Source organism: Balaenoptera musculus, chromosome 12 (genome assembly GCF_009873245.2).
Source record: "Balaenoptera musculus isolate JJ_BM4_2016_0621 chromosome 12, mBalMus1.pri.v3, whole genome shotgun sequence".
Taxonomy (NCBI): Eukaryota; Metazoa; Chordata; class Mammalia; order Artiodactyla; family Balaenopteridae; genus Balaenoptera; species Balaenoptera musculus.
The window spans coordinates 42363064-42387387 of record NC_045796.1 but is presented as its reverse complement, the minus strand read 5'-3'; the positions used below and the strand labels follow the sequence as shown (position 1 = coordinate 42387387).

General features: G+C 36.6%; 1 non-coding gene across 1 annotated transcript; it reads left to right on the top strand.

The window, feature by feature from the left end:
* Positions 1-1446: 1446 nt before the first annotated feature.
* On the top strand, positions 1447-1508 carry LOC118905568. Its single transcript, XR_005022273.1, has one exon. It is a non-coding gene; the product is annotated as a U7 small nuclear RNA (small nuclear RNA).
* Positions 1509-24324: the final 22816 nt, after the last annotated feature.

Sequence of the window (24324 nt, the reverse complement as noted above, 5' to 3'; positions counted from 1 at the left end):
CAGGTATCAGATGAATAAATAAACCTTTGAAACAGATGGCATATAGTTGCGAATATGCAGTTCTGCTTTGTGGCAAAAGGCATCAAAATGCCTGGCACCATGTATCAGTAACTTTTCAAACATTTTTTTTCCACAGTGATGTCAATACAATCTCTCAAATTAACATTTTCATATGTCATCTCTTTTGGGTGAACATGGTTACCATGTCAGTGTGACTAGAGGAGAGAGAAAGAAGTGGAAGAAGTGGGAAGGATAAAGCATTTGCAGTTTATAAATACTTGAGTTTGAAAAGTACCAAATGCCAGCCATTTGTGACTGCCTTATGACACCTAACATTTCATTTTACCCTGAAAAATTACCCCAACTTTCATTTCCCGTGAAGGGAGAAAGAGGACTAAAACTAATTAGTATTCGCAAGACAGACTCTTCCATTCTAAGTGGCCTAAGCTTTATAATTTGAAACATTTAAAACCAGACTCCACAAAGTGCAAAATAATTCTTATTATGAAACAAACCTGTATCAATAGGGGGTGAGTAAGAGGATCAACTAGGTGGGCCCTCTTCTCCCTCCTGACCCTGCTCTTAAGATCCCTAAAGCTGTTCTGTTGTAAAATTAAATTAGTACTTTTGTTACTGGAAGAGGGATCCCTTCTAGGGCCCGAGAGTCGGCTCTTGTCTAACACTCGGAAATGAACTGTCCAAGGAGACACATGTACTGACAAAGCAAAAGACTGTATTGGGAAGGGGCGCTCGTGTGGAGAGCAGCAGCGTGAGCGAACCCAGGAAGACTGCTCTGCCACGGGCTCGCAGTCTCAGGTTTTATGCTAATGGCGTTAGTTTTCCGGGTTGTCTCTGGCCAATCATCTTGCTTGTGCCCATATCTGGTCTGAGTTTCCTGGTGGCGCGCGCATCTCTCGGCCAAGATGGATTCCAGGATGAGGGTTTCTGGGAGGCTGGCCTATATCCTGGGCTGGCGTCTCCTCCCTCCCTGGGCCCCTCCCGAATTCTCCCTGTTAGTTTTCAGTGGCAGCACCATGTTCCTAATCCGGGCCTCCTGTGGTGAGACAGCTTGCGCAAACGGTTATTATCATCGTGCCTGGCCAAGGCAGGCCGTTTCGGTCGACGGTTCCCGAACACTCTCAGGTAGGAAGAACATTGGGTTAGAGCTTTTCTTTATGATACATTACTTTGTGGGATTTGCTCTGCGAGAAAGCTTAATTATTTTTTCCATAACAGTTTTTCTCTAGCATTCTAGCTCCAGGGAGGGAACTTAAAATAGGAGGGAGACTTTGTGGGAGATTATATAGAAGCTCCCCCAAATATACATAATGAATATGGAGTAGCTGAGCTAAGAACACTCTTTTCCCTTCCAGTTAAAGAGTAAAGATTTTCTTTTTATTCAAATGACAGCTAATGTTTTGTCAGGGTTAAAATTCTTCAATATGTTAGTGTTACAGCTCTTTTAGAATTTGTCTAGCAGGTTTTCCGGTCCGAATTGGAAAACCCCCCCATGAAGAAAAAAATCCTTCAGTATGTTAACTCACCATTATATCCTCTCCTTCAGTACACAGTTCAACAGTTTGGCATTTTTTTCTCATTCTTTATGGACTTCAGGTGACAGTAGCAAAGCAAGATGGTGCTGAGGAAAGGCGTGGGTGGGGGTCTAGGTGTTACCATTGTGGAAGGAAAATAAAAAAGGAGTCAGTATTGCTAAGAGAGCTCTCTAAAATGGAGCCAGGAGGCCGCTGAGGAAGTGTGACCTATGCATGGCTCAGCCTGGAAGGAATCTGACCTTTTGACCACTGATTGTCCTAACGAAGTCATCCAGAAGGTCTGCCAGAAACTCAAGGTATGGATTGGACCCTTACCCTAAAATAACTCAAGATAGCCTATCTGCTTATGGTATCCCTCCCCCAAATAACTCACCATTCCTTAAGGATAAATATTTCCTGACTTGTGTCAGAGTCAATCACCATTCTCACTGGGCAACTCTAATAACCTTGGGACTTTTTGCCTTTATAAGCCCCTGACTCTTCCTCTTCCCCAGAACACCTTCAGTCTTACTGAAATCTGTGTCTTGCTGGAATCTGTGTCTCTTGAATTGCAGTTCTTAAGACCACAAATAAAACTCTTTGTTATTTGCGGCCTTGGTACTGATTATTGTTTGACATCATTTATTGGCTGGTGAAGGAGGGAAGGAAGTGAGCCTGCTGGGTCTCTGTTTCTACATGTCTAAAAATGGAGATTTACTTCAGAGGTCGTATTGTGAGGAATAAATGAGACAACATATGTAAGAGAGGTTAGTAAATTGTAACAGAACATTAACTGTTATTGCAGGACTGCTATTGAAATAATGATATGGACTTAGAGCTCTTTTTAGGTGGGCAGAGTTAGAAAGAGTTTACCCAATAAGTCCTTGAACGGCTTGGATTCCAGGTTTAAAAAAAAAAAACAAAAACACTGTCTAAGGCTGATTAAATGTAATTTCAAATATTGTGAAATCTTCCATAAGTATCTACTCTGCTATTAGAATAAAAGTTAAGAGCATTTTAAAAAAATAAAAACTAAACTTTAGGTAGAGACTAAATGGTCTCATGATTTCAAACCCAATTCTTTTTACTAGGAAAAAATACAGTTTATTCCTAACGTTCTTCCACTGCATCCATCCATCCTTCATTCATCAAATGTTGTCATCAGATCCCTGCCACATACTATGTTTAGAAAAGACTATAGAAGAAACTACATCGGATTGGCATCAAATTTACTTTAGTTTGAGTTGTGACCCCTTTAGCCTCCCTGCACCCTGGCTTACGCACCCACATTCTCTACTCATCCTATCTCTTTATTGAACCAATTTTACTCAATCTTCAAGTACCATCTCCAGTTCTTTCTCCTCCTATGAAGAAATCAGTGGTGACTCCAGCCCTTAGCAGTCTCTCTTTATTGCACTTACTTCTAAAACCACTCATTTTGCACTTATCATGTGCTCCTCTGGATAGTTAGCAACGATTTATTGTATACTTGAGTTTGCCCATCCATCCATCAGAATATTCCACGGATACGTATTAAGTACAGTTATGTACTAGATATCAGACTAGATGATAGTTGTGCAGTGTTGTCATAGCACCTACCCTTGTTCTTACATTCTCATTCATACTCTTTTGATTTCCAATATTGCTCTAGGAAGGGAAGGACTATGTCTCAGCCTGGAGTCATGGAATTTGGAACTGAGATATACAAGAAATGTATACAGTTGACCCTCTGTATCCCCAGGTTCTGCATCGGTGGATTCAACCAACTATGGATCAAAAATATTAAAAAAAAATAATTCTAAAAAGTTCCAAAAGCAAAACTTGAATTGGGTGATCACAGGCAACTATTTACATAGCATTTACATTGTATTAGATATTATGTAAGTAATCTAGCAACGATTTAAGTGTTGGGAAGGATGTGCTAGGTTATATGCAAATACTACACTATTTGTATAAGGGATTTGAATATCCACAGATTTTGGTGTCCTCAGGGGATTTTTGAACCAATCCCTCTCGGAGACTGAGGGACAACAGTATCTATTCATCTATAACTGCCCAATTTCTATTTTAAGCCTTTTTCTGCCAGAGTGGCAGAAACTAAATGTCAGTGAATTCAGAGATTTCTCCTTCTCCTGAGAGAAGGACCCCAGGGTTGTGTCAGAGTTCCAGAGAGTTTAACCTGAGCCAAGACTAGAGAGTAGGGTTGGGAGGGGGTGTGCAGCGGGTCCCTGCTGTTATCTGGCCACACAGGCATCTGCTGAAATGGCCTTTGCTCCATTAGTTGCTTGGTCGGTGGTCCACATGCTGGCCTGGAAATGTCTTTTGTCCTTACCCACATGACTCTAGGCAGCTCTCTTTGCTGCTTCTCTGCCACTTCTGGGTACAGAGTGTTCATTTTCTGTCTGCCTTACCACCCAGAGAGACTGGAAACTGACAGGCTGCTTAAGATCCTATTCGTCTAGACATACCACCAGGCAGCCATTTATTCTCTGGGTTCTGTATCCTCCCTGAGGATCTATTTGGAATTGATGCACAGGTCTCTTTCTCTCTCTCTCTGTCTCTCATCAATGTTATTAAAGTATAACTGACAAACAATAAATTACATATGTTTAAAGTGTACAGTTTGATATTTTCTGCTCTATGTATACACTTACAAAACCGTTGCCACAATCCAGATGATAAACATATCCATCTTTCCTAAAATTCCTTTATGCCCCTTTGTATTCCCTCCATTTGTTCTCTTTTCTCTCTCTCCTCTTGGACCTCAAAAGCCTTTATTAGGACCTGCCTAGAAAGCAGGTCTGGTGCCCTCTCTCTGGAAAACACCATTCATACACTCTCCTTGTTTTCCCTCTGACTGTATTCCCTTGCTCAAGACCAGGAAACCTTTTCTCTAGCTGAAGGAGACATGGGAGGAGGAAGCCTTGCCTTTATTCATCATATTTTCTCTCAAATCTCTGGTATATGCTGTGAGAGTCTCAGTTATGGAAACACGGAAGCCAGCAAAGGACTACTTTTTTCTTTCTGCTCTTAGATCATTTCTCTGAGGCAATGATACACAGGTTGCAACTGCTTGCATGGCTGATTGAAGGGTGGGTGAGAAGGGAAGAGTAAGGTATTGGGGAGAGGGGATATCAGCTAATAAGCACCTACCTGCTGTATAAAAAATAAATAAATAAAATTCAAAAATTCAAAATAAAAAGAATGGTAAAATGCATTACTTTTCTAACTCTATACTGAGGGAATAATCAGAAATTTTAACAAATTTGAATACATAAAATATTTGTATAAAAAGTAAACTATTGCAAGTAGCCTAACTGGTCATGGTTAAATGAATTATGTACATAGATATAATATTATGGAATTATTAAGACTATGTTTACAAAGAGTTTTTAATGATATGGAGAGTGTTTGTTTTATAATGATACATAAGTAGAAAAACAAGATATAAAAGTTAATTGTTACATCATTAAGAATATTTTCAAAAGTGAGCAGAGAAAAACAATGGGAGAAATCACATCAACATGTTAATAAAAATGAAAAATTTTTGGATGGTTTGATAATAAACAATTTAAATTTTCTTCTGATTTCTCCATGTCATTAGAAAATTTGACTTCAAAATGTGAAGGTCAATGTTGAGTTTGCTTTTTTCTCTTCACTTCAGTATAAATTTTTCACAAACTGCAGTTCTTTACAACAAGTTTTAAAATATTTACTATCAAAATACTCTTCCTAAGTACACTGAAATATAAAGAGTCATTTAAATTTGCTTGTTACAGTATTTTTAGTAGTTAAGTACAGTTCTTTGTGTGTGGATCTTCTTGTGGAAGCAAATTAAATTTGGTATGTGACCCCTGCACCTTAATAACATTTAATCTACAGCTGACCAAATAGAAAGTGTAGCCTCTTTTGTTTAGAGACAAAATAAGTTGAATTCTACCCTGTAACAATTCTACATCTAAATTTGCTTCACCTTAAAGATGATGAGTCTTGCTTCAAACCCTAGTGATGGATAAAAGCAGGCAAGCAACTTGCAGATTCCTGAGTGAGTTAAGAGACATTGCCAACCCCTTGTCCTACACCCTCAGTCTGAATCACAGATCTAAATTACAGGGAAACATCCCCAATTCCAAAACTGATTGAAATGACAATTTCTGGTTACACGCTTATTTTTGTTTCAGATTTTGAGCAGGTCACTTGCATTTAAGAATTTAGGACAAATGAGATTTGTTTAGAGAATAATACTGTAGAAAACAATGTGTTAAGAGCATTGGGCACTTTGAGGTTGGAATAGGGAAGAAAAGCTTTTATACGTACTTTCATTACACAAAGACTTAGAAGATGTAATTCCTGTCCTGAATTAACCTAGGGAGGAATATTGCTGGAGGAGTGCTGTGTGAGAGAGCAGATGAAATGACGGAGAAAAGGCAGGATTGAGAGGGGCAGGGCTGAGCAAGGTTCAATGGTACCTCTACTACCTGTATAATTATGGCATTAAATTTCAGTAAATACATAGCATATCACCTAAAGTTAAAAAAAATTATTTTTGATTATTTGTAGACTGTTTCCAGAAACAAATCACATAGCATCTGGGAAAGTGCCTCTAGGGGTTTTAAACAAATCCTCTATTAGTCATGAGCAATAGACTGAGTTATAAAATCACATCTGGAGAATTACATTTCAAAAGACTCATTTTTCCCTTTAATTTCACCAGGCGCTGAGCCAGGTGTTTTACATGTTATCTCATTTGTTTCCTCTGACAACATACAGCACTAAGGTAGGTATTATATCAATCCTACTTTATAGATGAGGAACGAAGGCTTAAACAGTTAAATAAGTTGCCCAGTGTCACTCAACTCAAATGGGGAGTTGACACTAGATCTGCTCAACTCCAGTGTCCGTGACCTCATCCCCATAGACTCACAGAAAAACAGGGCATACTATTTAAAGGTGAGTGTACAGGAAAGGAGTGTGGCGAAGAACTCACAGAAGGTAGCTATTGTGTGGCCAGAAGATAGAAGATGTGAAGTAGACTTACGTAGTAGGCTCTATTTATAGTGACTGTTATCCAACAAAGAGGTGAAAACATGTGATGAGTGTGTTTGAGAGTGAATCAGTCTGGAAAGAATAAAATGAAAGAGTCTAGTAGGTTGGAAAGAAGTCCAGATGCTACCAGGTGAATAGGCAGATCTAGGAAAATTATAGACATGTCTTAAGGACCTGATTGCTGACCTAATATCCTCTGATGGATGTAGGTTCAAGCACATGCAGCTTTAAAATAATTTCACCTTGATTGTCTGTGGTTGGAAGTGAGTCTTTGGGAAGTAAAATGTATTTTCTTTCCTCTTGGGAGCCTTGTGCACTGCCTCAAATAGCCTAAATTAAAGGAATTGCTTTGGCTTGTGTGTGTTGATAAAATTACCATTTAAAGCAAACAGAGGACTTCAATTTTTCAGAAGGGGAGGAAATTAGAGAAAGAAAATTGGTAAGCTGTGACACCTGCACGGAACTCTTGTCTGAAGTTCAGAAAGGGAATAAGCTATGTAAAAACTTTTCTTTTCTTGAGAGATACGAGATAGTGCTTTAATCTAAATGAACAAAACAGGAATGTGATGAATTAAATAATCTGGTAATTTCCATATAGTCCAGTTTCCAGGAAGGAAAGAGACATTTCACTGGGATGTTCATAGTAAGGTGATTCAGACAAATGATATAGAAATGTAAGACTACAGAGACCAAAGGTGACTCCTGTCTGGAGGCTTAAAACTAGCTAGGCAGAGATAAGACCATTAGGGAGCTCTGATTAAGCACCAGTTATAAATGGGAAAGGCAGTTACCTTGCTACCCTTGAGAAGAGAGAGCTGAGCTCCTGGGACTGTTGATGAGAAGGATTGAGCTGAATATGCAGATTTCAGATGCAGCCTAATTTTAATCAGTCCCCAAGAGAATGCCCTACAGAATGAAATCTGGAAGGTAATTTGTGAATGGCAGCTTGTTACTGTTGGGCCAGGCCCAACAGAGGCATATCAGTCAGAAGCTACTCCAGCTCCAGCTCGTTTGAGACAAACGATTAACTATAGTAATTACAATTTCTAAATTGATTATAGAATAGGTAGAAAATAGAAGAAACAGAAAGTTACGCTTTCAGGGACAACTTTGGGCTCGTGACACAGAGGTGAGCTTTTGTCTCTCTTATGGTCAATAAAGTTGCCATGACCAGTGTCAGGATCTGGAAGAGAGTGCAATTTGGAACATACTACACAAAAACCATGACAGTGCTTGCCAGTAGAAACAAGAGAGCCACAGAGGTACAGCCTCATTCTCAATTCCCCCTTTTAATTATTATAGAAGTGTTGGTGGAACTTAAACATGTCTGGAGCTCTAGCTGCAATGGAGTCCAAGAAATGTGTTCTGACTTCAGAGAAGTGTAGCAGAAGCATCGTGTGTTTGGAGAGGCAACTTCTGTTGTGGGCCAGATAGCTACCCGAGACAATGTTCCTTATCTATCAATTTTTTTTTTTTTTCTTAATGGAAAACTTTTCATGTACACATTATCAAACAACAAAAAAGAACTAAATTTTCTTTTACAATTTATGTAGCCAAATGATCATTTTTCCTCCTTTCTTGGAAGGAGAGAGTGTGATATTTGTTATTTTGGGGGAGAGTTGTAGAAAGTGGATGGCAAAGTTTATATTTTTCCTTTAAAAAGATTAGCCCTCTGTCCCAAATGCTGTATTCCTCCTGGCTATATTGGAGCTAACTGCCCAGAGGAAGTGTGTTCTGACCCAGGTCATGGAATCCAGAGTCACTAAGGGAGGGGTGCTTTTGATGCAGGTAGTCAGTTTCTCATTTTATATAATTTCCATGTGCTTTTTTTCCCCTGCAAAGTTCTTAGATACTAGGGTTGCAGCTGAGAAAAGAGAAGGTTCTTATTCTGTCTTCCAAACCCCTATCATGAGGAGGAATCTATGTAAGTTAATGCCTAAAATTTTTAAATCATAATTTTATACTGTTGCAAAGGATGTACTTTCTGGCAGGTTATTATTATTGATATTTTAAAAGGAAACTGTCACCACTCTTTTCAATGTATCTAACAGAATCTAAATTAAAAGATCTACCTAAATTAGAATAATTCTCTGGAATTATTGAAATCGTTCCAGATAATAATCCTATTATTATATTATTATCCTAATCCTATATGATACTATTATTAATATATATTATTATATTATTTAAGCATATATTTTTATGTATAATTTTTTCATTTCTAATCATATATATTAATTGAAATGTATTTTATTTCCTATGGTTCTAAGTCTCTAAATGTTAAAACATTTTTTCTGGTTTGAGTTATCGTTATGAGGGTTATTAGTACACAACTGATTGAAACAACATAAAGATTACAAACTAATTAAAATACATAAGAGAAAATTTGTTTTTGCAAGTCCATGAATGGGATTTTGCCCCTCAGTGTTCAAAATTTTAGAATAAATATGAAATTCAAGCACACATGCTATTCTAATTTTTTATTTTTATAGAGATGGTGAAAGAACTTGTTCACATACACAGGTAGATAGAAATAGGAGTTTTATTTATAGCAAAGTCACTCAAGCACTTGAACTCCTGAGGAGCTATATGCTGAAAATCTCATAGTGAAAAGATAGGCTGCTGCCCATGCCTTGTCTTACTTGTTAACTCTTTTGAATATCACACTTGGGCCATATTTTTACTTTGATGGAAGTTAAAAATTGGAAATTATCTACTTAAAAATATATTTGGTGCTCAGCTACTAGAGTCATTCAATTTCTCAATTTCTGGAAGCTTTACCAGAAGGTAGACTTGTCAGTTGACCATTATTCATACCATTTCTCTTATGAAAGCTTGTAAAACTGCATATATTGAAAATGAGGAGAGGAAACTGAAATAATGTTAATTTTAATACACTAAAAAAATTTTTTTTTCTAAAGTATTTCTATTATGAGCTTTAAATATATTTTCAACAAAACCTAGAAGATACAAATTTAGTTCATCCATTTTATGGAAAATGCCTACCATATAACTTGGAAAAACTAGCTCTCATTGTGAAAAGAATCAACATAATCAGACTTACTTTGAGACAGATAACTTGTAATTACATGACATAATTATTAGACCTCACATCTAAATGCGAATTCTGAGATAGAAATATTTGTTAAATGTTCCTTAGAAATTTGCTCTTTTATCATTAGGAAATGTACCTTTTAATGCACGGTAATACACTTGGTCTTGGAGTCTCTTTTATCTGATATTAAAATACCCACTCCAGCTCACTGCATGGTAGTTCTTTTTCCATTCATTTGCTTGCACCTTATCTGTGCCTTTCTATTTAAAGTATGTCTCCTTTAGGCAACATATAGTAGAGTCATGCTTTTATATTCACTCTCATTCTCTGTCTTTAGAGAGACTGACAAAGATGAAATGTTTAGATCATTAACTTTTAAAAAAATAACCGCTTTATTGATCTATAATTCATATAATTTAAAATTTACCATTTAAAAGAGTGTAATTCTGTGGTTTTTAGAATGTTTACAAAGTTGTACATCCATCACCACTATCTTATTTTGGAACATTTTCATTACCCACAAAGGAAACCCTGTAACCATTAGTTATCACTCCCCATTCCCTCTCTCTCCAACCCCTCACAACCACTAACATACTTTCTGTTTCTATAGATTTGCCTCTGCTAGACATTTCATATGAATGGGATCATCCAATATGTGGCCTTTGGTGACTGGCTTCTTTCACACAACGTAATGTTTTTAATATTCATCCATGCTGTAGCATGCATCAATACTCCATTCCTTTTTATGGCCAAATAATATTCCATTGTATGGATAACGACATTGTATTTATCCATTTATCAGTTCGTAGATGTTTGGGTAATTTCCATTTCTGTTATTATGAATAATGCTGCTACATTTGTGTATGGGTCTTTTTTGTAGACACAAGTTTTCAGCTCTCTTGGTTATACATATGGAGGTTGAATATGTATATTCAGGCTGGGTCTGGGTCACATGGTAACACTATGTTTAACATTTTGAGGAACTCCGAATTGTTTTTCAAAGTGACTGCACAATTTTACAATTCCTCCATATTTGAGGATTTAAATATCTCCACGTCCTCATCAACACTTGTTTATTGTTCATCATTTTTGTTATATCCATCCTAGTGAGTGTGAAGTGGTATCTCATTGCTGTTTCTGACTTGCTTTTCCCTGATGATTAATGACATTGAGCATCTTTTCATATGCTTATTGGACATTTTTATATTTTCTTTGGAGAAATGTCTATTCAGATCTCTTTTCCATTTTTCAACTGCGTTGTTTGTCCTCTTATTCTTGAGTTGTAAATGTTCTTTATATATTCTGGATACCAGTTCCTTATCAGATATATGATTTGCTAATATTTTAGCCCATTCTGTGAGTTGTCTTTACACTTTCTTGATGGTGTCCTTTGAAGAACAAGTTTTTAATTTTGTTGAAGTCCAATTTACATATTTTTTCTTTTTTTGTTTGTGCTTTTGGTGTCTTATCTAAGAAATTATTTCCTAATTCATGAACTAAGCTTTTATATTATGTTTTTCTCTAAGATTTTTATAGTTTTAACCCTTACATTTAAGCCTATGATCCATTTTGAGTTAATTTTTGCATACTGTGTGAGATAAGGGTCCAACTTCATTCTTCTGCCTGTGGCTAACCAGGTGCTCTAGTACCATTCTTTCCTTAGTGGATTGTTTGGCACCCTTGTCAAAAATCAATTGAGCATAAATGTGAGGGTTTATTTTCAGACTCAACTCTATTCCACTGATCTATATGTGTATCCTTATGCCAGCTTCATGTCATCTTCATTAGTGTAGATTTGTGGTAAGATTTGAATTTAGGAAGTGTGAGTCCTCCAACTTTGTTTTTCTTTTTCAAGATTGTTTTAGCTATTTTGGGTCCCTTTCATTTCCATATGAATTTTAGAATCAGCTTGTAAATTTATGCATAAACTCAGCTGGAATTTTTACAGGTATAACACTGAATCTGTAGAATAGTTTGGGAATATTGCCATCTTAACAAAATTAAGTCTTCTGATCCATAAACATGGATACATTTTCTTTCAACAATTTTTGTAGTTTTCAGTGTATAAGTCTTACTTTCCTTTTGTTAACTTTATTCTGAGGTATTTTATTCTTTTTGATGCTATTGTAACTGGAATTTTTTCTTAATTCCATTTTTGGATTGTTCACTCTAGTGTATAGAAATACAATTGGTTTATACATATTGATCTTGTATCCTGAAACCATGCTGACTTCATTTATTAGTTCTAATTTTTTTTAGTGGCTCTCGTAGAATTTTGTATATACAAGACCATGTAACCTGAGAAGTGAGATAGTTTTATCCTTTACAATCTTGATGCTGCTTATTCTTTTCTTTTTCGTGCCTGTCTCACTTGCTATAACCTTCAGTAAAATGTTGATTAAGAGTGGTGAAAGCAGCCATTCTTGTCTTGTTCCTGATCTTAGTGGGGAAGCTTTCAATCTTTCATCATTAATTATGATGTTAGTTATGGATTTTCATAGATACCCTTTATCCATTTGGGGAAATTCCTTTCTATTCCTAGTTTGTGTGAAAGGGTGCTGGATTGAATCACATTCTTTTTATGTATCTATTGAGATGAGCATGTATTTTCTTTCCTTTATTCTATTAATATTCCTTTAATATAGTATTACACTGATTGATTTTCATATGTTGAAGCAACCATTGGTCATGGTGTATAATCCTTTTTTATATATTTCTGGAATTAGTTTGCTAACATTATGTGGAGGATTTTTTCAACTATATTTACAAAGGGTACTGGTTTATAGTTTTCTTTTTTTATCTTGTGGATATCTTTGGTTTTGGTATCAGTGTAATACTGCCCTCATAGAATAAGTTGAGAAGTATTCCCTCCTTTTCCTTTTTTTTTTGGAAATAGACCATTAACTTTTTTTTTTTTTTAATTATTAGCACCTTTAATTAATTATTTATTTATTTATGGCTGTGTTGGGTCTTCGTTTCTGTGTGAGGGCTTCCTCCAGTTGCGGCAAGTGGGGGCCACTCTTCATCGCAGTGCCCGGGCCTCTCACTATCGCGGCCTCTCTTGTTGTGGAGCACAGGCTCCAGATGCGCAGGCTCAGTAGGTGTGGCTCACGGGCCCAGCTGCTCCGTGGCATGTGGGATCTTCCCAGACCAGGGCTCGAACCCGTGTCCCCTGCATTAGCAGGCAGATTCTCAACCACTGCGCCACCAGGGAAGCCAAGAAATAGACCATTAACTTTTAATATAAGTATTGAAATGGTTAGATTTAAGTCTACTATTTTATTATTTTTTTCCTCTATCCTCTCTGTTTTCTAACTCAGCTATTACCACCTCTCCCCCACCTCCTCTCCTGCCTTCTCTTAGTTTACTTGAACATTATTTCAGTATTCAGTTTACATTTGTCTATTAAATTTTTGACTATATATCTTTGTATTATTTTTCAATGGTTGTTTTAGTGATTACAATATACATACCTAACCTTTCATCATCTACTACAATTAATTTTGTACCACTTCATATCAAATGTAGAAAACTTGCATCCATATAACTCTCTTATGGTCCTTTATATTATACATATCATATGTATAACTTGTACTTACATTGAAAATCCCAACACAGAGTGTTATAATTTTTACTTTCAGCAGAACTTACCAGAAAAAAATAATCTTTATTTATCCAGATATTTATCATTTCTGTTCTCCCTTTATTTCTGAAGATTTACATTTTCCTGTGGTGTTATTTCCTCTCAATTTGAAGAATCTACTTTACCACAGCTTGTAGAACATGTCTGCTGATGATGAGTTTTATTAGTTTTCGTTCATCTGGGAATATCTTCACTTTTTCTTTATTTTTGAAGGAAAATGATACATTTCTGTTGGATGTAGAATTCTGAGTAGACAGTTTTTTCAATAGTTTAAACATGTTGCTCCACTGTCTTCTGTCCTCTATTACTTCTGGTGAGAAATCCATCATTATTCAAATCACTGTTCCACTGTATGTCAGAGTTTTTTCTCTAGCCACTTTCACGATTTTTCTTTATGTTTGGTGTTCAGAAGTTAGGTTATGATTTTCTTTTTGAAGTTGTCTTGTTTGGATAGTCAAAACTGTGAAGGGCCTGAGATTTTACCCTACTTGTAAGCTAACAAGTTAGCCTGATATAGTTTTGTGGATGCTGGTAGAAGACATGATACTCCTGGGTAAGAGACAGAAGATTTTATTACATGCGGCACTGCAGATAGCATGAACTTCATGTTCATGATGATATTCCTTGCCTCCCAGGTCCTACGGTATGATACAGAGCAGCCAAGGAGGATGCTGTGCATGCAGTGGGTTTGAATCACAACTGAGGAAACTCCAGTCTTTCAAAGGACACTGAAAACAAACCAGCCAACCTTTTGCCTGACAAGTGACATTATCATTATTATAATGGTCATGAAACAAATTTTCCCTCTGTCTCAGAGGGAGACACTATCTCTGTCATCCAAGATTATTTGCTATACAAGCATGCTTGAAAAAGATAGTCTGAAACAAAAGCTGATACAAAATGTGCAGAACTGCCATAGAGAATTGTCTTCCAACAGGAGCATGCTGAAATTCTTGGATCTGTTAATGTATGTTTTTAATCAAACTTTACCATGTTTTTGGCTATAACTTCTTCCAATATTCAGTCCTAATCTTTTTCTCCTCTCCTTTTAGGACTCCAATGTCATGTATGTTAGACCTTTTGATAATGTCCCACAGGTCTCTGATGTTCCGTTAATTTTTTTTTTCTTCTAGAAGATACCTTATAAATGGAAGTTTGACCAGCTTTACCCATTTCACCACCAACCTACCAGCAACCACCAATCTACTTCCTGTTTCTGTGAGTTTGATTTTTTTAGATTCAACATATAAGTAAGATCATACAGTGTTTGTCTTTCTCTATCTGACTTACTTAACTTAGCAAAATGTCCTCAAGATTCATCCATGTTGTTACAAATGATAGAATTTCCTTCCTTTTTTATGACTGAATAATATTCCGTTGTGTGTGGGGGGTGTGTGTGTGTGTGTGTATATGTATTTATATATATATCTCACAGTTTCTTTATCCATTCATCTGTTGACAGACACTTAGGTTGTTTCCATGTCTTCACTATTGTAAATAAAGCTGCAGTGAACATGGGGGTGCAGATTTCTCTTTGAGCCAGTGATTTCATTTCCTTTAGATATGTACTCATAAGTGGGATTGTTGGATCATGTGGTAGTTCTATTTTTAATTTTTTGAGGAACCTCCATACTGTTCTCCATAGTGGCTTCACCAATTTACATTACCATCAACAATGTACCAGGATTCCCTATTCTCCATGTCCTCACCAGCACTTCTTATTTCTTGTCTCTTTGATAACAGCTGTTCTAGCAGGTGTGAAGTGGTATCTCATTGTGGGTTTTTAAAAAAATTTTTTTATTGAAGTATAGTTGATGTACAATATTATATGTTACAAGTATACAATAGTGATTCACAATTTTTAAAGGTTATACTGCATGTATAGTTATTATAAAATATTGGCTATATTACCCATATTGTACAATATATCCTTGTAGCTTACTTTATGCCTAATTGTTTGTATCTCTTAATCCTCTCTCCCTATATTGTCCCTCCCCGCTTCCCTATCCCCACTGGTAACCACTCGTTTGTTCTATATACTTGTGAGTCTGCTTCTTTTTTGTTATATTCACTATTTTTCATTTTTAAATTATTATTTATTATTGTTTTTTAAATACATTTATTTATTTATTCATTTATTTTTGGCTGCACTAGGTCTTCGTTGCTGCACGCGGGCTTTCTCTAGTTGTGGTGAGCGATGGCTACTCTTCATTGCAGTGCACGGGCTTCTTATTGCTGTGGCTTCTCTTGTGGAGCATGGGCTCTATGCGCATGGGCTTCAGTAGTTGTGGCACGCAGGCTCAGTAGTTGTGGCTCGTGGGCTCTAGAGCGCAGGCTCAGTAGTTGTGGCGCACAAGCTTAGTTGCTCCCCTGCATGTGGGATCTTCCTGGACTGGGGCTCGAACCTGTGTCCCCTGCATTGGCAGGTGGATTCTTAACCACTGCACCACCAGGGAAGTCCTATTTTTAATTTTTTAAAAATTTTATTTATTTGTTTTTAAAAATTTGGTTGCACTGCATGGCTTGCAGGATCTTACTTTTCTGACCAGGGATTGAACCTAGACCCTGGCAGTGAAAGCGCTGAGTCCTAACCACTGGGCTGCCAGGGAATTTCCTTTGTTATCTTTTTTAGATTCCACATGTAAGTGATATCATACAGTATTTGTCTTCCTCTGTCTGACTTATTTCTCTTAGCATAATGCTCTCCAAGTCCACGTTGCTGCAGGTGGCAAATTTTGTTCTTTTTTATAGCTAAGTAGTATTCCATTGTATATATACCACTTTTTCTTTATCCATTCACCTGTTGATGGACATTTAGGTTGCTTCCATATCTTGGCAATTGTAAATAGTGCTGCTATGAACACTGGGTTGTATATACCTTTTCCAATCAGTGATTTTGTTTTTTTTGGATGTATACCCAGGAGTGGAATTGCTGGGTCATATGGTATTTCTATTTTTAGCTTTTTGAGAAACTTCCATACTGTTTTCCACAGTGGCTGTACCAATTTACATTTCCACCAACAGTGTAGGAGAGTTCCCTTTTCTCCACATCCTTGCCAACACTTGTTATTTGTATTCTTTTGATGACAGGTGTAAGGTGATAGCTCATTGTGGTTTTGATTTGCATTTCCCTGATGATTAGCGATGTTGAGCATCTTTTCATGCTCCTGTTGTCCATTTGTCATTGTGGTTTTAATTTGCATTTCCCTGATGATTATTGATGTTGAGCACCTTTTCATATACTTGTTGGCCATTTGTATATCTTCTTTGGAAAAATATCCACTCAGGTCCTTTACCCATTTTTAAATTGGATTTTTTTTTTTTTTGCTAGTGAGTTATATCAGTTCCTTATATCTTTTGCATATTAACCTATTATCAGATACATGGTTTGAAAATATTTTCTCCTATTCCATAGGTTGATTTTTTTTGTTGTTGATAATTTCTTTTGCTATGCAGAAGATTTTTAGTTTGTTGTTGTCCCATTCATTTATTTTTGCTTTTGTTGCTTATGTCATTTGGTATCATTTCCAAAAAATCATTGTTAAGACCAATATCAGGTTGCTTTTTTCCCTGGTTTTCTTCTTTTAGTTTCAATTGTTTTCCCTTTTGATTTCTTCTTTGATCCATTTGATTTCTTCTTTGATCCATTTGTTGTTCAGGAGTATGTTGTTTGATTTCCATGTAATTGTGAACTTTCCAATTTTCCTCTTGTTATTGGTTTCTAATTTCATACTATCGTTGTTGGAAAAGATACTTGATATAATTTCTATCTTCTTGAATTTGTTGAGACTTGTTTTGTGACCTAACATGTGATCTATCCTAGAAAATGTTCTGAGTCCTATTGAGAAGAACATGTATTCTGATGGTGTTGGAGGGAATGTTTTGTGTACATATGTTGGGTCTATTTCAACTATAGTGTTCAAATCTGCTGTTTCCTTATTGATGCTCTGTCTAGATGATCTATCCGTTGTTGAGGGTGGGGTGTTAAAAGTCCCCAACTGTTATTGTATTGCAGCTTATTTCTCCTTTTAGTTATGTTAGTATTTGCTTTATGTTTTTAGGTGCTCTGATGTTGAGTGCATATTTATTTACATTTGTTATATCTTGATGAATTGACTTTTTATCATTATATGATGACCTTCTCATGTGACCATTGTGAACTTAAAATCTATTCACTCTGGTATAAGTGCAACTATGCTTCCTTTCTTTTGATTACCATTTGCTTAAAATATTTTTTCTATCCCTTTACTCCCAGCCTATATATGTCCTTAAAGCTAAAATGAATCTCTTATTGGCAGCATATGATTGGATCTTGTTTTTATTTTTATTTTATTTTCTATCTATTCAGCCACTTTACAATATGTCTTCTGACTGGAGAATTTAGCCCATTTACATTTACATTAAATTATTGATAAGAAAGAACTTACCATTCCCATTTAAAAAACTGTTTTTTGACTCTTTTGCAGATCTGTTAATTTTTAAAAATACTCTTTTCTCTTTTCTTCAGGTTGGATAATTTCTGTTGATTATCTTCAAATTCACTGTTTTTTTTCCTGTGTCATCTCCAGTCTTCTATTGGACCCATCTAGTGAATTTTTTATTTCACATGTTGACCTTATTTTTTTATATTGATAGTATGTATTCCTCTAAAAACCCTTATCCTTTAGTCATTTCAGCTGTGTAATTCTTTAATTCACAGAGCATAGCTTAAATAGCTGCTTTAAAGTCTTTGCCTTGTAATTCCAAGACTTGGATCATCTTGAGAATGGCATCTGCACATTGTGTCTTCACTTGAGAATTGGTGAAATTTTCCTGGTTCTCAGCAAGTTGTGTAATTTTGGATTTTCATCCTGGACAAGGGGATTGTTATGTTGTGTAGACACTGGGTCTGGTTATAATCCTCTGGGAAGTGTTGGAGAACTTGAGTAGATTAAGACTATGTGTTCCGTTTTGTCTTCTTTGCCTCTGGTTTATATCTCAGTTCAGTTTTCAAAGCACTTTATAAGCTAGTTTGAATCTGTTACACACACAAGTATCTCAGAGGTTAGTATGAGACATGGGCAGTGGTTCAAATCTCCCTTTACTTCTCTATGCCTTTATTATGTTGGTCTGGGTCTGTCCCACACATGCATAGATGATAGATAAGCCTGAGACTTGTGTAAGGTCATAGATTTAGGGAATCCCCCTGTCTAGCCGTCAGTGCACTGAAATTTCCTTATACCCTCCAGCCTGTAGAATCTACTCTTCCTTATTTCTCTGACCAGAAAAAAGGGAGTTCTCCTGAAAGTTCTGTGGCTGCTGCCACTGGTAAGTGACTCTATGACTGGGCCTCACCCTTGGGGGCAAGTCTGTGAGGAAAAAAAGGGAAACATCTCTCACTTTCTTTTCTATATTTTGGCTCCTCTCTGCAATCTACCTGCTTTGGTTTACTTTTCAGAAGTAAACCAGGAGTTGACTCTAGAGCCCTCAGGTATTTGACAACAAATTTTTTTGCTTTAATGAACTAGAGAAATGAGCTGTGGAGTGTTTATATCCAGTGCTGATTCCAGAACCACTGCTGCCCCTTAATTTTTTTAATGAGGATAATATTATTTTAAGGCATGTTCCGAGAAGGAAATTTTGGGTTCAGCCATAGAAAAAATTGTGAATATATGTTCTTTGCATTTCTTTTCTGATTTCTTCTCCTACCTTATACTGGGCCTTCTTTCCTAAGACACAAAGTATTCTCATGTTTACTCCTGGCTTTCTGGTGCCTGCTATTTAAAACCTTATCCAGGCCAGTTCTCATCTCTTTCTTAGTGTTTTTTCAACCATGTTAAGAATACCATTTTCTCAGTAACTTACTTGAACTAAGTTATCAGGTGAAACACACTTGATAAACTAATTCTCTTTAAGGTGCTATTGTCTGATAAAGGTTATCTCTCCAGTCAGTATTCCACAACCCCCTTATAAGTGTCTTTTTGGAAGGAGACTTTATGTTAAATCTAAAGTCTCATCTCTAATAGGAGAATTTTAAGCTTTGATATCAGTTTCTTATAGAGATACTTTTATAAGGAAGAGAAACAGGAATTCTCAAATCAGCAGGAAAAATTTTACCTAAATATAAGAGTAATCATGCTTAATTATTTATATGTATAATTTTATTATTCATTTTATAAGAGAGACCTGTGTGATAATTTTAAAAATCTTATTAGCAATAAAAATAAATGTATTTTTTAGTAACAGTTTAGACATTTTACTCTAATTTTTGTATTCAGCAATAAAAAATAGAAAAATCTCTCAGGAACAGCCAGGATTATTTTTTGTTATTACTTTCATTGTGACCTTTAAGATATCATTAAATACTTTTACTAAATGAAAGGAAAATAGTAAATATAATGAACTGTGAATAATAAAGGCTTAAATATAAGTAAAATCTTCTAAAAGTTACACAGGTATATTTTTCTACAGTTACCTCCCAGGTCACCCACATCTACCTGAGTGAAATTTAGAGAATATAAATCTAAATTTATAGGTCTTCTTCTTCATATTACCTAGAAACAATGTATAAAAACATCGGCCAGTAGCAAGGAGAAATAGCTATTGGCATCCCTTTTCTGGCATTTTTTTAAAAAAACTATCATTGAGATTTCATTTTTACTCTTAGTCTTGGGCTATATTTTGAAGACTCTCTAGGGACACACAACTACTTAAAACTGCAGAGCATTATTAAGTGCTTAGTGTATGCAGACAGCTATGTGATATGCTCTGTGCTGTGTGTGCTAAGGGAAATTCAACAAAGAATCTCTTTTAGGCAAAAACAATATGACCCATGCGTGTGTGTGTGTGTGTGACTTCATCTGGGCTGAAGTAATCTGTTTCAAGCTTGACCTGGCAGGAATCCATGTTGTGAAAAAGTCAAATAATACTGGGGGAGAATTCAGCAAACACTTGAAGATCAATTAAGCTTTAGAGGTTAGGGTAGGTGAAGCATTTTCCCCTTGTGCTTTACACTTTTCTCTTTTATCTATCAAGATACTGGGCTAGATTGTACCACATGATGAATAAAAATTAGTTAACTCCATTTGAGGAACTAGTCATTCAATTAATTAAGTCGAATGGGTATTTTTAAATACCTTCTATGTGTCCAGCATTGTGCCAAATGTTGTGCAAGATAAAAGATTATTCTTGGCATTATCTTGCCTTTGAAAGTATATTTGGGGAGATGACAATGAAGCAGTATGAAAAGATAATGAGAAGGCTTAACAGCAAATATCTTAAATGAATTGAACAAAAAGCCATCAATAGCATTGACTCCTTGCTTTCTCAGATTGTACCAATCATGAGGATAAATAAGCAAGGATGTGGATGACCATTGGATTGGCTTTTGAATATAGACCTCTGCTTGATTTTGTTCCTGTTCTTGAGATTCTTTTCTTTCTCTTGGGTGCCAGGGCACTTCTGGGGAATTGGTATCATTGTCATGGCTCTTATGCTGGTGCTCAGGCTCTGGCTACCCAAGTCCTGGGACTCTGGGAAGTGCTAGAAAAGGCTGGGCTTCCTACCCTCTTTTCGGTAATAGGAGAGGAACAGAGCGGTCTGTAAGCAGGAGGTGGGTGCATTTAGAACAGTTGAAATGCACACAGGAAGGAGGTAAAGATGTTCAGCTTGTACAGGACTGTATAATTGACTCTGTTTTTCTTGAGGTTGAGAGAAGAAAATTTTTCCAATCTATTGAGAGCTCTTATGGCCAACCCTAGATGGTCGTGTTTTTTTGGTGACTCCAGCTGTTTGGTGTTTCAATTTCACAGTAAGTGCTGTCAAATAACTTAGAATACATTCTTCAGGGATGCTGTACTACACTTTGATTGCAAGGAACAAAACCCACTCAAGCTAGCTTAGTGAAAGGATTTTTATATAATATAAGAAACATGAAAACAAGTGGGGGCTTGTGAGAATGGAGTTGGAAACTGGAAAGCTGTTAGGAACGGAGACATCTACTTTCTCTGTTTCTCTCTGGGTTTCTGGCTTTTGCTTTCTCGGTGTGTTTGCTCTATTCTCTTATTTATCTGTGCAATTTAGCTTTCTATGACTTAAAAATTAGTGCACACTTGGTCAGAAATGGTCACTCTGGTCCCACCTCTGCATGACGTTTCAGGGTAAGCTCCCACTATCTAGCTCTATAGGTCTTAGATCAAAGTCTCAGGGAAGGAGTTGCCCTCGAGACTAGTGCCCATGTGTTGCTCAGTCACCTGTGGCCATAGGAGCAGGGTGTTATGATAAAAATATAGCCACTTAGGCCTGTCCCTAAAGTAGATGCTGTGCTGTAACATATAAGATGACATGGATTGGGGAGGAATCCCAAAGCTGCCTACAGAAGTGCATATGAATGACATTTACCCATGTAGCACTCCTTCTTGCCAAAATCAAATCACTTTCCTAGCTCTTGCTGAAACAGAATGACTCACTGCTTTCCTGGAGTCAAGGGTGTGCAAGCTCAAGGGCCTCAGGAAACTAACCACCAAATTACAGAGTTACCATTTGTGTTTCCTTAAAGAAGTGTGCAGAAATGGATCCTCATGTAAAAGAAGTCCTGGTGGGCTGCCTGAATATCTCAGGGTTCTGCTGTGCTTTTGCGAATTAGGACACCTGGCCACACACAGTACAGATGAATAAGCTTTGCGTATCTGTTGCTAAAAAAGAGAAGAGAATAATAATAATATGGATAAGTTGACATGGGAAAGGGTTATCAGTGGGGAAGTTTCCTTTCTCTGATTTTTTTTAACTATAAAACTATTTCAAGAAACTCAACTGTTTGGATTAAAATCTATCTTGGAAACTAGTGAATACATTTGATTTAGTTCATTCAATGAACATTTCCTGTTTGTATACTATACACTAGGTACATGTTACATCATGTGGCAATTGGGATGATGCTTCTTGATTTGTAGTTGGCCTCTTTGTAGGCAGAATTGGCTACATATTTGTGGGGCCCAGTGCAAAATGAAATTGCAGGAGCCCTTGTTCAAAAATTAAGAATTTCAAGATGGTGACAGCAGAGCATTAGATCAAGTACAGAACCCTTGAAGTCTGGTACCCTGGGTGACTGAACAACTTGCGTATCTGTGAAGCCTGCCCTGGCTGTGCGAGTATGGGCAGTTCACTTTTCACTTTCTCCCTCGTAATTTCATGAGGGAAATGGAGGGTACTATATTTTCTTCCCATAGAGTAGATACATGAGGTAGATCAGATGGGTCTGGTCCTTCCTCAGACTGTTATTTTGCCAAAAGAAAAAGCTCACAGTGTGCAATTTTTTTTTAAAGAATAAAACTCATTACTTCTAATTATGATATCTCATACTTTAGTTACAATGTTGGGTAATCTGTAGTCACTAGTTAATTATAAAAAGGTATTCCCTATAATGGTTTTCATGTTAAACCTCCCCTTTTCTTGCATTTTCTTTTTATTGTTTAAAACTTTCACGTGATAAATTTATAAACTCCTTTGAAATAGATTTTATGTACAGTTAATTTTGGTTTAGTTTGTATCTTGGATTATAATAGCCTACAAAATAGCAACTCAGTGCAGTTTAGTTGAGGAAGACAATTGACTGGTTGTGTTTCAAGGGGATACAGTGATTTACAATGCCAGACTTTATGAATTACAAGTCTTTATTATGCAAAACCAGAGGGAAATGGTTTATCTTGAGAGGAAAGTGGCAGTTTCCTACAAGCTGTATAATGTACCTTAAAATAATTTAAGTAATAAGTTTCATCTCAGGATTTTCATTAACTCAAACAGCATGTATTATAAAATATATCAGGCTGATGTATTATAAAAATGTTGAACTTTTTTAAGAAAAAAGAGCTTATATAAAATATTTAGATGGAAAAATTTCTAAAGAGAAAATAAAGGTTCCTGATTTATTCATAAAAAATTATGATAAAATTATCCTTTGTAGCATCAATATAGCCTGAAATTCGGTATGATTATGCTGGAAAGGTCATTCCCTTTTTTAAGACAGAGCTCCTGAACTGATCAATCTCCTTTACGTGTTCTTCTTCCCACTGTGGTGCTCCCTATGACTCTGGCTGGTCTCTCTGTAGGGCTGTCTCACACTCTCCCTGGGCAGATGCCTCTGTGTCAGGGACAGGGAAGGCACAATATCAGATGCTGGCAGGAACTGCAACTCTGGGTATTCAGACCTGCCAGCCACAGGCTTGTTCCTTGCTTGGTTCCTGAACCAGAAGCCTGACTGGCAATACACTGAAGGTCTTCTTCCCACCAGGGAGAATGATCTGTAAATAGTCTGTCACTTTGCACTCATTGTCTGATATGTGACAGTGATTCAGTGTCTGGCAAAGCAGAGATCAGCATCTTCACCTCTGTTTACCTTGCCATCCCATTGTAAGTATGGCCAGTCTGTTGTACAGATCTTCTGTCGATGGGCTCTTGGCTTTTGGTTCTCATTCTATTTTTTTCCTGGGACTGAATTCTGGATCATGGAATTGGCTGGGACTGAACCTTATTTCTAAGCTCCTGCCAGGCTTTTCTCTCTGGGCCTGGATCCTGCTTCCAGCATCCTTTAAAGAAACTTAAATAGACCTTCCTAATCTTACTCTGCCTCCTACTAGGCTGGACAACTCTTTCATTGATTAGACATTGTTCTGTGTGCCCTCCCCTGCTTCTTGAAATGAGATGTGGGGAATGTGGCAACATGCCTAGACTACTTTTAAGTTTACTGTGCTCCAATGGGACTACTGATCTCTTCCCAGAGTGGCCTTGCCTTACTGTTAGATTTTTCTCACCTCATGGTCTTGAAGATCCTGAGTGTCACCAATGCTTGGCCAACTATTATTAGAACCAGGAAATTGGTTGAGATCAATCATTAATTGCAGTGGCTTAGCAAGGTGTTTTGGATGAGGTCTGAGTTGAGTGGTTATAATTGAGTTGATCTTCTCTATTAAACAATGTGAAATATATTTTATCTATTGGCAAGAAAATTCTTTTGAGATAATAAAGAGTGGAAAGTACCATTCGGTGAGGAATTTTCTATCTAACTCTACCCC